Source organism: Helianthus annuus, chromosome 16 (assembly GCF_002127325.2).
Source record: "Helianthus annuus cultivar XRQ/B chromosome 16, HanXRQr2.0-SUNRISE, whole genome shotgun sequence".
Classification (NCBI taxonomy): Eukaryota; Viridiplantae; Streptophyta; class Magnoliopsida; order Asterales; family Asteraceae; genus Helianthus; species Helianthus annuus.
In genome coordinates, this window is record NC_035448.2 from 67,971,008 (window position 1) to 67,983,273 (window position 12,266).

At 41.8% G+C, this 12,266-nt stretch overlaps 1 non-coding gene across 1 annotated transcript; it reads left to right on the top strand.

The window, feature by feature from the left end:
- The first annotated feature begins 11,499 nt into the window (after positions 1 to 11,499).
- LOC118488649 lies at positions 11,500 to 11,605 on the top strand. The gene has a single exon (XR_004885193.1). It is a non-coding gene; the product is annotated as a small nucleolar RNA R71 (small nucleolar RNA).
- The last annotated feature ends 661 nt before the right edge of the window (positions 11,606 to 12,266 follow it).

The following is a 12,266-nucleotide window of genomic DNA, read 5'->3' on the forward strand; positions in this document are numbered from 1 at the left end:
CCCCAAGTTTTGAATTTTCATTGGTATTTCATTAAAGGAGGTGGTTTTGTATGAAACACACATGAGAAGGGTATGAAATAAAAATCTGGTTGCAAAAGGGAAGAAACCTTTTTGTAAGGTGTCCCTCTTCATTGTGTCTGCATACCCTCTCTCAATGAAGTCAGTTTTTAACTCGTTTTTAGGGAAAGAATCGTTACCTTGCAGATCATCGAGTTGAAAGACTTCAGATATGGATTGCGGTGTTATTCGGACTGCTTTCTTCTGCAGAGTAGAGTTAATGGCTATGACATCTTTTCCTTGTTTTTCAAGGATGCAATTTTTCCAAAACTCTCTCTGAGTTTGCAGGTAAATTGGTGCATCAGCGGTTAACAAAGTTTTGTACTTTGAGGCATTGAGCATATCGAGGATGGAATCAAATGTATCGATGTTGCCAGGTTTTGTGAGAAGACCCGGTAGATTGTGAGATGGTTTGTGTGGGATGTCGGTGGAGGTAGCCTTTTGAGAGGCCCCTTTTGAAGCTTTTGCGGATGATTTCGATTTTGTCATTTTGAAGATGAGGATCGAAGATGAGATTGTGGAGAGATTTGACGAAATGTGATGGAAACTGCTTTGAGAAGAGAATTTTTGAGAATTCAATTCGACAGTGAAACCCTGTTTGGGTGTTGAAAAGGGGGTTTTATACAGGAAGAGTGAATGCTGACGTGACAGCAGTTACAAAAGGTCTGACCCCTAAGTACTGCCCGCATGCCATCCCCTGGTGAAGTGAAGGACAGTACTTTTAAACAGTACAAGTTGTGAAAACAACTGGTGAAGACAGCAGTTGTAATGAAAATGGAGGACAGTGGATGCTTTTTACCAACAGTAGATAGCTCAGCAGTGGATGCATCACTGATTTTGACCATCAGTGGTTAACCAAAGAAAATGAGAGCAGGGGATGACTTTCAGCAGTGGACAGACTTTTGTAGCAGCACAGACTTTTGAAACCATCAGTGGTTATGGCAAACTTTTAGGATTTTAATGAAAAAATCATTTTTAGCTATTTTTAAGGATAGATTTTTGATTTTCTGAAAACATTTTAATGCTTTTATTTATGGAAAAACAGGATTTTGCCTGTTATTTGACGTGATGTCGTGGGTCACGCAAATTTAATCCCTAAACAACTGTAGTTAGTGGTAGTAGGGTATCGAACTCAGGGAGTATGTGGAAAATGTGTCGATTGTATAGCTTTGTATTTAAACTAATATTAAACTAACTTGCAGAAAATTAAAATTCAAGATTGTGGATTGTTGTTTTAGAAAACTAAATTAAGAACTAATTCAAATCAAAGTTGGTTGTAAACAGTTAGGAGAGAACAATGATCACCCTAGGTTTCAGTTTCTTTAAACAGTTGTGTGCAATTTCACTAGAAAGAGTTACATAGACATAACTCGTGTATATGTGATTGAAGTGATGAAAGGGAACAAAGTACTCGGATTAGATAACGCGAGGTTGTTTCCCGATGACCTATTAACCAATAACCAACCCTAACCCTTCCCGTGATATCTCGGTTGCCAACGGCACCAAGAACGTACGATTAAGACTAGGAATTGCAATATAGATTAACACACTACAAACAATCAAACATACACCATGACATTCAAGCAACGCAAGATATCATTCTAGAAATGCAGAAATTAAACACACAAAAGTTTCAGAAACATTCACCTAGGATGATCACCGAAGAGTTTAGCCGGACATGGCTCGGTGAATCATCATCAACATCAAACTATTGTTCATATGAATCAAAAGCACAAACCGAATGATTGAAATTGTTCACAAAACAAGCCACAAGCCAAAATTCGTCCCCAAGTTGTCCAAGAACCGTCCAATGATGAGATAATATGAAAAGGCACCCAAAAACCGAATATAAGATGGCAGTTACGTTTTTGGGATCTCAGCTCCACCGTAAATTACGGCTCCACCGTAATTTACGGTGGTCAACATTTTGTTACGGTGGCAATTGTCTGTGTTACGGTGAGAAATAAAGTGGAAAATTGTCTACCGTAAATTACGGTAGAACCGTAATTTACGGTGATCAGCAACTTTGTCTCCTTTGTCGTTTCTTTTGTTCTTCTCTCGACCCGTTCTCCACCAAAGCCTCCAACACTGCCTTTTATCCATCTGTTAGCTCCTAAATCGTACCTGAAACATAAGTATCGTAGTTATCTAATTCAAGATAATTACACGGTTAATTGGAGGATTATTTCATATTTTAACATGCTTAAGGGTTGTCCAAAGGACCACCCGTCACATCCCCACACTTAACCGTTGCTTGTCCCAAGCAACTCATCAACATGATTTTCAAAACAAGTGATCAAACCAAACCAAGCAAAACATGCAATTCTTTACCAGCCCCTTTTTAACACCCAAGCAATGCACCCCTCTCAAATTCTCTCCTCTCGGCTACAAGTGACAACTAGCAAAGATAAGCTAGACACACACTAAGCAAACGGGTGGATGCACAATCATAAGCTTGTACCTGAATCGATCATTCTCCCAAAATGGGTCAAACATGAACGCAAATCAAAGGGACTTCAAGGTTGTAACGTGGCTAGGTGTATAGGGTAGGAAATGGAATATATATGAGTAACGAAAATTCGACCCGGTCTTTCTATTACAAACACAAAAACCAACTAACAACTATGCACTACTATATACAAGACCATGAAACTCTTTCTCTTTTTTTTTTCTCATTGCTTTTCCTTTTTTTTTTTCTTTCTTTTTCTTCTTTTTTTTCTTTTTTTTTTCTTTTTTTTTTCAATCATACGATAACACATTAACCAAAACTACTTCAAACTCACAAAACTACTAATTCTATCACTAATACTACAAGACCGGGTCAAATTTGGGTAAATTTTCAAGTAAGTAGCTAGGGGGAACAAACGATAAGCTTTAAAGGCACAAAATGGGCAACTAAATGACCAAACCCCCGCCCCTCTCACTACCATGCTCATATATATAACTTATGAGGTCCAACCCCCCAAATCCCACACTCGCTCACACCAACGACGAGGCTACCTAATGCCCTTATCCTTTCTACATTCATGTCTAACTAAGGATTCAAATCGCATTCAAGCACAAGTTCTAACGCACCCCCACCCATAGCCACTCTCATCAAAGATTATTTATGTACACGTGTGGCTACAACTCTCACCAAGAATGAAAAGGGTAATAAGGGTTGCCGGTGCATTAACTTGGGATAAATTAGGGCCTCAAGATTTCACATTGTTTTGCTCGGCTTAAAATTTTTCAAAAATCTTCAAAAAATTCCCCCCATCCCCACACTTGGGATACATTGACCCCAATGTATGGCTTTGGGAGGCTTTGATCACTAACCCACTCAACATCCACAAAAGCTTCTTTTCTCAAACCCCAAATTTCTTTTTGTATTTTTTTCATTTTATACTTTTTTTTTCTTTTTTTTTTTTAACACGACACCACCAACAATCGCCAACCCAATAATCAACCACATGATCAATCACCACCCATCCTCCCAACCATAATCAACATAAACCAACAAAGATATACAAACTATACAAAAGAGAGAATACCACCTGATCAATAGTAGCGCGGTCCTGGAGGCCCAAAGATGGATGACATCATATCATTCCACTCTCCAAACCCGAATGCGCCGCTACTGCTTCCCTCTTGTTGTTGTGGTCCCTCTTGCCGCCTTGGATCAAGCCACTGAGAATGGTGGAGCGGTGGAGTCGGATAAGAAATGCTACCATCATAAGGCGGCAATGAAGCATAGTCCACATGTTGTGGATCTTCAACCACCGGCCTTCCGGCATGCCAATCCGCATGCATCCGCCTCATTTGATCATCATGATATCTGTTATTAGCATCCACCTCTCGAGAGTATGCGTGGGTACGGTTCCATGACTCATTGCGATCGAAGCTATGTTTTAACGACCGCTCTATGCTTGCACTATTTCTTGTGTTTTGGTCATACAACGTCCTCTCCGGCCCCGACCAAGTATCAAAAATGGACGCCGGAGGGCGTTGGCTCTCGATCACCTCTTGCATTGAACCACTATAAGCCCACCCCGGCTCATACGGTTGCTGCGCGTAGTCGTAAAACGTACCACCATGACCACCACCAAAAACCGCAAAACCAACATTTGCACCCCCCTGCGGCTCGTCTGCATAGTCCTCGTCCCCACTAGGAACCAACTCTTCATCGCTTTCCGGTTCATCCGGCTCTCCCGGTAACAACTCCCTTGCACCCAATTTCAACGCCCTCCACCGTTGACCCTCCGATTTCAGCTTGTGATAACGTTCAGACTGAGTATACGTCCAAACGTTTCCCAACCTATCCAAAGTAAAAGGCTGGTGCCTTTTCGTTAAACCTCGGTCCTCAGATGTGAGTGCCTTCTGCTGTTTCATTAAACCCGTTATGATGCGACAGTAGGGGACAATGTCTCTCCCGTATTTGTTCCGGCATATCCACAAATGGTGCATAATCAGGTAACGTATTGGAAAGCGTGGAGATCCATGCATCAATGAATACAAAACAGGTATCTCTGGAAACCTCACCTGTTCTTTATCGCCTCTTCTTGGAATAACATTAAGCAAGCAGATTGTATGCAACAGTTTTGCTTCTATTTTCAAATTCTTCCGGTATAACACACCACTGTACCTACCGGGCAAAAACAAATCCGCTAACATGTCGTTCCATCTCACGTCCTTCTCTGGTTTGAGCAATAAATCATCAAGCGTGGGAATCATGTACTCCTTAGCCGGGAGACTGTCATACTTTCCCAGCTTCTTCAACGTATCGAATGACATCTCAACTGGCACCCCATGTACCATCCCAATCAACTTCATTTGTGATGGCTTGTGGAAGTTGTGACATTTAAGTGTTGCCATCCACTCCTGAATCTCAGTCATAAACAGATTGCTCTTATCTTTGTCAAAACACTTGAGCGCTCCTTCCCAGCCTAAAGCACGAAACTTAGCAAACACCCCGAACTGGCCAAACTGGGGTTCATCAACCTCTTTTTCACAGATAAATGCGGCTGCTTTATTTTTCAACTTGTTCATGCAGTCGTTATAAAGAGTTGGTTGCCAAATCTCGGTTTGGTCATCCAACGACCCCGAATTCCACACCGGCTTATCACTTGGGTCTAACTCCATCTGTTCTTCTTCACCTTCACTTTCGCTTTCACTAACCCTACCCATATATTGCCTCTTCTTTGATGGTTGCTCCTTTTCCTTGCCCTTGCCTTTGCCTTTGGATGAAGATGAACTTGAACCCGCTTTCTCCTTTGTCTTTGCCATTTCCTACACACAAGACGCAAGCAACAAAAACAAACACCAAATTAAACACTCTCTTCAAAATCCTCCCCACACTTGCTTGTTGTCATGGTTGTAGATGTTAGTGAACCTAAAGTGTTCAAGAATTTTTCAAAAATTGGGCATGGTGTCTCTAGAATGTAGAGCATCCCAAAAGTTCACTACTTTAACAACAATTCCTACATCTACAACCATCAACCATGTTCAATAAACAATTCCATTATCATATCTTAACAACAAGCAAGCGGGCAAAAACACATAACCTAAATCACCTTGTTCTTCACAATGTATCACCACAATATAGCAAAGTAAGTGTTCATACCTTGTTTCAAGATGAAAGACTGCTTGTGAAACCAAAAATCCCAAAACCCCCAAATTATCTCAACCTAGGGTTTCAAACTTCGACCCCAAAATTGCGTTTTCTCTGAAATCTCTCCTCACAATCACAAAGCTTGTGAAAAATTAGTCAATTTAGACCAAGATTCCACTTGATTTGGACAGGAATTGAAGGTTTTATGAGAGATGGAAGGTGGAAGAACAATGGAGGTTGTGGATTCTTAGAGAAGAAGATGATGGTGGAAAAGTGAAAGGTGAATGGGTGGATAGGGTATAATTCACGTGACCAGGCTTGTTTTTATTCGATTTTATTATTAAATAATTTTTTTTTATCTACATGCGGCATCCCTACCGACGGAGACTCCTTTTTTCGCGTACCGTAATTTACGGTCTCACCGTAAATTACGGTGAGACCTGAATGTCAAAGTTGCACCGTAATACAGTAGAGAACTACCGTAAAGCCCCAAACATTTTCAAGCATCACCGTAAATTACGGTAATACCGTAATTTACGGTAATCACTGAATCAAAATTCTTTCACCGTAACTCAGTAGAGTTACACCGTAAAATCCACACTTTTTGAACATCCACCGTAAATTACGGTAATACCGTAATTTACGGTGCTCGCTGGGCATCTCTACTTTGGCAAAAATTGAAATTTTATGTGACAAAATTTTTTTTTAGATTTTTAAGTTTTTCGATTTTTTTTTATGTTTTTTAATTTTTAATTTTCTTTTTTTCTTTTTCAAAAACTTGTAAAAATTACCCTACCCCCTCAAAAATCCCGTGTTGTCCTCAACACAATGTAAGAGCAATTCGCAACCCGAATATCCCCACACTTGTTTCGAACACGGACTTCGAGAAACTAAGGCAATTGTGCAAATATACAAACAAAACAAAACGAAACTACTATGTACACTACCACCAAACCTGGGCCTCTCATGGTTGTTCCTCCTCGACCGGGTGTAAGATGTAGCCCGCTTTGTCAAGCTCCAAGTTGTTGATGTCATTGCCATCCAAATACGGCGTTAACCGGTGACCGTTCACCGTTTGTTGTTTCAATGTTCGCTCGTCTTGAATGTCAACATCTCCGAACCTTCCCACTCGTCGGACAACGTAAGGGCCCATCCACTTGCTCTTGAGTTTCCCCGCGAACATTTTCAACCTTGAATTGTATAACCACACTTTTTGACCCACTTCAAAGTTCTTCTTCTTTATCTTCGCATCATGAACTTTTTTCAGTTTGTCTTTGTATGCAGATGCACACTCATACGCTTGGTCCCTTATCTCCTCAATTTCATTCAGTTGAAGCTTCCTCGCCCGACCCGCTTCATCATAGTCCGCATTCACTGTTTTAATTGCCCAATATGCCCTATGTTCCAACTCCATAGGCAAATGACATCCTTTCCCGTAAACCATTCGATACGGAGTGGTATCAAGTGGGGTTTTGAAAGCCGTGCGATACGCCCACAATGCGTCATCAAGCTTGCTTGACCAATCTTTCCTATCCGTTCTAACCGTCTTCATTAGAATTTCTTTGATTTGCCGGTTAGATACCTCCACTTGACCACTCGTTTGTGGGTGGTACGGTGTAGCCACACGGTGATTCACACTATATCTCTTTAGCAACTTTCCAAAATTGAAATTTTTGAAATGTGAACCACCATCACTTATTATCAACCGAGGTACACCGAAGCGAGAAAAAATATTGGATTGCACAAACTTACATACAATGGAATGATCGTTGGTCCTTGTGGCAATAGCTTCAATCCATTTCGACACGTAATCAACCGCAACCAATATGTATAAAAACCCATTTGAGTTTGGGAAAGGACCCATGAAATCTATTCCCCAAACATCAAATACCTCCACTACCAAAATTGGTTGCAACGGCATTTCATCACGTTTCGAAATGCTTCCCATTCTTTGACAATTGATGCAATTTCGGGCATACTCACGAGCATCCTTGAAAATCGTGGGCCAATAAAACCCACTCGATAACACCCGATAGCCTGTCTTATTCCCACTAAAATGGCCCCCACATGCGGATGAATGAGCATGGGTCAATATCTCTAAAACTTCAGTTTCGGGAACACATCTTCTTATCACTTGGTCGGCCCCGATTTTGAACAAGTCGGGTTCGTCCCATATATATTGCTTCACTTGACTAGAAAACTGTTGTCGTCTCTTCTTAGTCCAATGATTTGGAATCGCACCCTTGGCCAAATAGTTAACGTAATGAGCATACCAAGGGGCAACATAAGTAGAAACGGCCAACAATTGTTCATCAGGGAACCGTTCATTGATTTCACTTGCATCATCTACACCTTCCAACGGGATTCGGGACAAATGATCCGCAACAACATTCTCACATCCCTTTTTGTCTCGGATTTCAAGATCAAACTCTTGTAACAATAAGACCCATCGAATCAACCGCGGCTTTGCATCCTTTTTCTCCATCAAGTACCGAACCGCACTATGATCCGAGTAAACCACTACCTTGCTTCCCCAAATATACGAACGAAACTTATCCAAAGCATACACCACCGCTAATAATTCCTTCTCGGTTGTGGTGTAGTTAAGTTGTGCTTCGGATAAAGTTTTGCTCGCATAGTAAATAACCACCGGTTTCTTGTCAACCCGTTGACCCAAAACTGCACCAATAGTAGTATCACTTGCATCACACATTATCTCGAACGGCTTTGACCAGTCGGGTGGTTGCAAGATAGGTGCCTTAACCAAGTGTTCCTTCAAAACAGTGAAAGCTTGCATACACTCGTTAGTAAAATCAAACGGGACATCTTTTAATAACAAATTGCATAAGGGTTTGGTGATAACACTAAATCCCTTAATGAAACGTCGATAAAAACCCGTGTGTCCCAAGAATGACCTTACACCCTTAACATTTTTAGGAGGTGGCAAAGATGATATTACCCGTATCTTTGCCTTATCCACCTCCATCCCTCTTTCCGAAATCACATGTCCCAACACAATGCCCTCTTGCACCATGAAATGACTTTTCTCCCAACTTAGCACTAAATTTTTCTCAACGCACCTTTTCAAAACCTTTTGCAATTCGTTGAGACAAGCATCAAAAGTAGTGCCAAAAATGGAGAAGTCATCCATGAATACTTCGAGCGACTCTCCAACCATGTCCGAGAAAATACTCATCATACATCGTTGAAAAGTTGCCGGAGCATTACACAAACCAAATGGCATTCGCCTAAAGGCAAAGGTGCCATATGGACATGTGAAGGTGGTCTTGTGTTGGTCATCCGGGTGTATGGCAATTTGATTATAACCCGAGTACCCATCTAAGAAGCAATAATATTTTTGACCCGACAATTTTTCAACAATTTGGTCAATAAAAGGTAACGGGAAATGGTCCTTAGAAGTGGCGGCATTCAATTTCCGGTAGTCAATACACACCCGCCACCCGGTAACCGGTCGGGTGGCAATTTGTTCACCACTTTCATCCTTGACTACTTGAATGCCGGCCTTCTTAGGCACAACTTGGGTGGGACTCACCCAAGCACTATCCGAAATCGGATAGATAATTCCCGCATCCAACCACTTAATTACCTCCTTTTTTACTACCTCCCTTAGGTTCGGGTTCAACCGCCTTTGAGCTTCTCGTGTCGGTTTGGCATCTTCGGTTGTGATAATTTTATGCATGACGATGGATGGACTAATTCCTTTGAGATCGGCAATCGTCCATCCAATAGCACCGTTGTTCGCTTTTAACACCTCCATCAACGCTTGCTCTTGTGCCAACTCCAAATTAGAGGCAATAATGACCGGTAAAGTGTCATTATCCCCTAAAAATACATACTTCAAGTGGCTAGGCAAGTCCTTGAGCTCTAACTTTGGTGGTTCCTCCAATGATGGTTTAGTACCCGAATCGATTTCCACCGGTAGACCCTCGAATTGGTGAGTCCATGGTGGTCTACCTTCTTTCATTGCCATAGCATCTTGTGCTTCCTCTTCAACCCGTAGTGCATAAGCATGTACCTGTTCAGAAAAGTCACACAGGCAAATATCCAAACCATCCTCCTCATACTCATGCGGGTTGCATCCATCTACTATGTCTGCCATGAAACACTCATCAACACCGTTAGCATTAGAATTGTTAGTAAAAACATTCAAACGCATTTTTCTGTTTCCAAATGCCATATCAACTGTACCAAATCTACAATCGATAATAGCATGTGCGGTGCTTAAAAATGGCCGACCCAAAATTATGTTTTGTTGTTGTTTAGGGTCCGCTGATGAGTAATCCAAAACTAAGAAGTCCACCGGGTAATAAAACTCATCAATTTTTACAATAACATTTTGAACCATACCCCGAGGCAACTTATGAGACAAATCGGCCAAAACAACCGTCGTCTCCACCCTTGCTAATGGACCAAAGTCATATTGGTCGTATAAGCCCCCCGGTAAAATGCTAACTCCGGCTCCGAGATCTAGCAACGCCTTATCCATTTGAAAATTACCCACTTGTACATTAATCAATGGCGTGCCCGGATCTTGGAGCTTAGGAGGAAGCTCCCCATTCAACACCGCACTCACTTGCCCGGTTAAATCCACCCGCTTAGGCACTTTTTTCTTGTTTTGCCTTTTTTGTGTACATAATTCTTTTAAGAATTTTGCATAAGCGGGGACTTGTTTTATTGCATCAAGGAGTGGGAGATTTATTTTAACTTGTTTGAACATATCCCACATCTCCTCCTTTTGAGGACCTCTTGACACAATAAAATTTTTCTTTCCCGGGTCAAGTAGGGCCGATGGAAATGGAACTTGACTCGGTTCACCCTCAACTTTTTCATTCTTTTCACTTTCACCCAAACCCGGTTTTTTAATAATTGGTTCTTTTGGTTTAACCGGTGAAAGTTCATCATCACTTTCCATTCCCGTGATATCCTCAACCACCCCCTCGACCAATTCGGGTGACAAATTGGCCTTAAACTCTTTCCCACTTCTTAGAACACTAACATGGTTAATATTAACATTACCTCGTGATGAACCATGTGAAGGGTTTACCTTAGTGTCGCTTGGAAGTTGACCCTTACCTTTCTTTAATTCCGCCACATCGGTTGCTAATTGACCCATTTGGGTTGTTAGTGATTGGATGCTTTTATCACGAACCTCGTCTTTTTGCATTCGCACTTCGTCTAATTGGTTCCGTTTTTGCATCTCCATTTGCATGCTCTTTAGCATCTCCATCACCTCGTTTCCACCCGAAAGCCCCCCTTGTTCTTGACCCGTTTGGTATTGTTTTTGATACCCTTGGTTATTTCCGCCTCGATATCCACCTTGATTATTGTAAGATGGCCGTGAACCAAAATTACCTTGGCTACCTTGAAAATTTGGGTTCGCTTGATTTGACGGGTTCCCATATCTAAAGTTCGGATGGTTCCTCAATCCGGGGTGGTAGGTGTTTGAATTCATGTTGTTGTAGTTCCTACCACCTCCTCCTTGACCTTGACCTTGAACCGCATTGACTTCCTCGTATTGCCCTTCCAACATCCCTTGGCAGTTTTCAGCCGCATGACCTATTTCATTACACAAAGCACAAACATTATATATTTGGTTAGTGGTTTGAACATTACCATCATCTATGGCGTGCACTTGTGGTCGGTTAGTGGTTGGTCGGGCTCTTCTTGAAGCTTGGGCCTTCCTTTTTGATGTAGTTGCCATGCTTTCCAAAAACTCCCAATCTTCATTCTCATAATTCGTTCCAAACGTCCCTCCGGTGATAGACATTAGATCACGTGCGTCTTCGGCACTCAACCCCTCATGAAAGGCGTTCATCAACTCCCATAACTCAATTCCATGATGAGGGCAGTTTTTAATCATCATGTTAAAACGCTCAAACGCCTCATGGAACATCTCACCGTGTTGTTGTTGAAAGCTTCTCAATCCCTTCCGCGCATCATTGGTCTTTTGGGCGGTGTAGAATTCATCCAAAAATGTTTGTTGCATCTCCCCCCATGTATATATTGATGCCGAAGGCAAAGTGTAGAACCACTTCTTTGCCTTATCCTCCAAAGAGAACTGAAATAAGACCAACTTGACTTCATCGGCCGAAAAACCTTGACTCCCAAAAGTGTTGCAAATTGAGTCATAGGCCTCTAGATGGAAATACGGCTCCTCCGTTGCTAACCCTTTGTACTTTGGTAAACTTTGCAACGAGTTTGTTCTTACTTCAAAAGTTCTCCCTTGGTTGTTGTGAGGGATAACCACCGGTGAAGGGTTTTGAGTAATGATTGGCCTGAAATGTGCCTCTATTCCCCTTGCTTGTTCCCTAAGATGCCTTCTTGGAACACCCAATCGACCCCTTGGACGAATAGGACCCATTGGTCTTGGTATAGGCCCTTGTGGTGCAATTGGTTGTTGGGGCATCGGTGGGTATTGATTTGGCCTTTGAAATTGTGGGTGTACATGTTGTGGCCTAACTTGTTGCAATGGAATGGGTTGTTGGATTGTTGGCCCTTGTGGTCTTGGCCGAATGTGTTGTGGTATCATTTGTTGTTGTGGCATTCCACCAACACTTGCCATTCCTTGAGATTGACTTTGCAAATACCCAAACTCACC